Here is a 4,211-nt window from a genome sequence, read left to right on the forward strand (position 1 = left end):
GGATTTTCCATTCCTTTCCCCACCCACCGGGATTCCCCGCCGAAGCACCCGGTCCAGATGCCCCCCTTCCTCATCCATCTGCATGCGGGAGGTGAAGTGCTGGAGGGGGGGGTGTCAGGCCGGCCCTCCTGCCTCCCCCCCAGCCAAAAACCCAAAGCCTCGCTGCTGCAGCCGCCGCTACAGGAGATTTAAGCCTCCAGATCCTCTCCGCCCCTCGCCCATGGCCGGCAGAACTGCCTCCTGAGTGCTCTTGCCTGGTGGGAGGTGAAGTGCTGGAGGGGGGGGGGTGTCAGGCCGGCCCTCCTGCCTCCCCCCCAGCCAAAAACCTAAAGCCTTGCTGCCACTGCCACCGCTGCAGGAGACTTAAGCCTCCTGATCCTCCCCGCCCCTCACCCATGGCCGGCAGAAGTGCCTCCCAAGTGCTCTTGCCTGGCAGGAGGTGAAGTGCTGGAGGAGGGGGTGTCAGGCCGGCCCTCCTGCCTTCCCCCCAGCCAAAAACCCAAAGCCTCGCTGCCGCAGCCGCCACTGCATAAGACATAACCCTCCCGATCCTCCTCGCCCATGGCTGGCAGAACTGCCTCCCGAGTGCTCTTGCCTGCTGGGGGGTGAAGTGCTGGAGGGGGGGGTGTAAGGCCGGTCCTCCTGCCTCCCCCCAAGCCAAAAACCCAAAGCCTCACTGCCGCCGCCGCAGCTACAGGAGACTTAAGCCTCCCGATCCTCCTCGCCCCTTGCCCATGGCCAGCAGAACTGCCTCCCAAGTGCTCTTGCCTGGTGGGAGGTGAAGTGCTGGAGGGGTGTGTGTCAGGCCCGTCCTCCTGCCTCCCCCCCAGCCAAAACCCAAAGTCTCGCTGCCGCAGCCGCCGCTGCAGGAGACTTAAGCCTCACGATCCTCCTTGCCCATGCCCGGCAGAACTGCCTCCCGATTGCTCTTGCCTGGCGAGAGGTGAAGTGCTGGAAATGGGGGTGTCAGGCAGGCCCTCCTGCCTCCCCCCAGCCAAAAATCCAAAGCCTCGCTGCCGCAGCCACCGCTGTAGGAGACTTAAGCCTCCCAATCCTCCCCGCCCCTCACTCGTTGCCGGCAGAACTTCCTCCCGAGCACTCTTTCCCAGCGGGAGGTGAAGAGCTGGGGTGGGGGGTTGTCCTGACACCCACCACCCCAGCGCTTTGCCTCCCGCCGGGCAAGAGTGCTCTTCTGCACTCTGCAGGCGAGGGACGAGTAAGCCTCCTGCAGCAGCTGCTGTGGTGGAGGCATTTGGGGTTTTGGCTGGGGGGGAGAGGCAGGAGGTCTGGCCTAACACCCCCACCCCAGTGCTTCACCTTCCCCCTCAGCCAAAAACCCAAAGGTCCCCACCGCAACAGCCATTGCAGACTTAGCCTCCCGATCCTCCCCGCCCCTCACCCGTGGCCTCCTGAGCGCTTTTGCCCGATGGGAAGCGAAGCACAGGGGGGAGGCAGGAGGGCTGGCCTGGCACCCCCCACCCCAGCACTTCGCCTCCCACCAGGCAAGAGGGCTCGGGAGGCAGCTTTTCCCCCTTAGGTGGACTGCCTCGGCCCGAGGCAAACGGTGACTGCAGCTGTGAAAGTGACTCAGGCTGAAGCGAAGGCAGAAAGCTGGGTAAAAGAAACAGCCAAAGTTCCAGAGCTGAGGAGGGGGAAAAATGGGATCCCAACTCTCAATGCTGCCTATTTTGCTCTCTCTTGCCTGGTTTACGTGTGCGTTGGGCAGGCAGAACTCCCCTCCTTCTCAACACTGCCAAAGTTAACTAATCCCTCCCACCCTTTGCCGCTGACTTCCACTGGCAGAGAGAGGGAGGAAGGGAGAGTGCAGGAACACAGGTGCTGGTGCGTGACTCTCATCACCAGTCCCGAGTGAACAGGAGGGGAAAGAGACAGAAACAGCCCTCTCCTACCCTTCCTCCCTCTGTCACCTCGGCTCTCCACAAACTTAAAAAGGGTGGGGAGGAAAGAGAGGCAATGGATCGATAAACACCGAGAGGAGGGAGGGAGAGAGAAAGAAAGATAGAAAGAGAGACAGAAGGAAATTAAAGAAGGAAAGAAAAGGAAGGAAGGAAAAGGAAAGAAAGAAAGAAGTTAGGAAGGAAGGAAGGCAGAAAGATGGTAGGAAGGAAGGCAGGCAGACAGAGAAAGAAAGTGGGCAGAGAAGGAAGGAAGAAAGAATTAAGGAAGGAAAGAGACAGAAAGAAAATGCCAGACCATAAATTGCCTGCGATTTCGACGAGGGAAAGGAGAAGGCGAAAGTGGAGAGAGAATCAGGTCACCTGGGCTACTGACTTTGCATTGCAGAGCTTTGAATGGAGATAGAGAAGGGGGGGACACACACACAGCCACTTTGTCAGCTGCAAAGACTGATTTGATGTCCTTGATTGTCATTCGAGGGAACTCCCTTCCCAGCCCCCATCCTCTCCGTCTTCCCGGAGCAGGAAGCTAACTCCCCTCCCTTTCACTTTCTCCTTTTCCCTCAGTGAAAACGCTAGCAATTTACGGTCTGGCATTTTCAAAGCAACAATAGGAGAAACGAAAGGGGGAATCAGCAGCTCGTTGGGTGGTGTGTACGAGCGCCTGGCCAACGTGAGTGATTAAAACAAAAACACCAGCTGCTGTGGAGGTGAGGGGGGCGCAGCATCAGGAGCTTCTCCCCAAGCTTCTCCCCACCGATCGGGAGGGCAAGGACACCGTGGGGAGAAACTCCTGACACCCCCTTCGTCACCACAGCAGCTTCTGCTGGCTGGGAAGCTTGGCTTTGTATGAAGCTTGGTGGGGCCGGAGGGGCCTCCGGACCTGGAGAATTGACACTCTCCCAGCGCTTCGTCACAGAAAGCTTTCAAGAAGGGTGGGAGCGCAGCCGGTTGACAAGCCGCAAGGCAGCTTCCCTCACATGTCAATGCACTCACGAGGCTCCCTCCAGGCAGCCTGTGCTGTCTCTCCCCCCTTCCACCCCCCCCCAACAAGGATCCGAATGCCGGCAGCAATGAGGCAAAAGGGGTGAATTTTTGGGCTTGCACGCATTAATCGCTTTTCCATTGATTCCTATGGGAAACATTGTTTCATCTTACGAACTTTTCACCTTACGAACCTCCTCCTGGAACCAATTAAGTTCATAAGATGAGGTATCACTGTATGTCAAATACAAAATTATAGACGTATTTCTCTGCTTAACACAGACTATAAAATCTTTGTTTCAATTTTGGCAGAAAGGTTAAAAAGAATTTTAAATCCAATTATACATCCAGATCAAAATGGTTTTTTGCGCAAACATCAAATATGGAATAATATTAGGATAATAATGAATGTGCTCGAATTCTAGGAACAAAATTTGATAAACATCTGGCTTTGAAATTTGTTGATACCCAAAAGGTGTTCAACAATTTGAATTGAAATTTTATAATTACACAAATAAAAACAGTGCAATTCGGTGATAAATTTATTAAAATGATAGAAGCCCAACAAATGGCAAACATATTAATCAATGGAGATATAACAGAGATAAAACATGTTAGAAAAGGTGTTAGATAGGAATGCCCACTCTCTCCACTATTATTTATTATGTCAATAGAAGCTAATCAGGATATTAAGGGATTGACAATAAAAGATGAGGAATATAAAACCTAAGTATTTGCCAATGATATGGAATATATCATGGAAGATACCTTACATTCAGGATACAACTTATTGAAAGATATGGAAAATTGTGGAAAGGAAGTTGGCTTAAAATTAATAAAAACAAAAGAAAAATAATTATGAAGAATCTTCCCAAAAATTAAATAGAAGAATTAGAAAAGGTAATGGAAATTTTTTAAAAAATCAAATATTTAGGAATTTGGATCTCAGCAAAGTGTACATCAATAAAGAAAGATAACTATTTGAAATTTTTAAAAGATATACAAAAAGACTTAATAAGTTGGTCTAAACTACAAATATTGTTGATGGGAAGAATTTTGGCAGTTAAAATGAATATCTTACCTAAATTGCTCTATTGTTTTCAGACGGCACCAATTAAACTTGTGGCAATTGAAGGATATGATTAATTCAAATTGTTTGAATTGTTTTTAGAAACTTTACTATTCAATTATTATAATTCAAAATCCACATGGAATGAAGAAAGATACGCTGCAACACATAAAACATTATTTCAAAGTATATGATTTTATACAATGTAAACTGTACAAAAATAGATATCAGCATAAGGAAAC

This window comes from Erythrolamprus reginae, chromosome 2 (genome assembly GCF_031021105.1).
Source record: "Erythrolamprus reginae isolate rEryReg1 chromosome 2, rEryReg1.hap1, whole genome shotgun sequence".
NCBI lineage: Eukaryota > Metazoa > Chordata > Lepidosauria > Squamata > Dipsadidae > Erythrolamprus > Erythrolamprus reginae.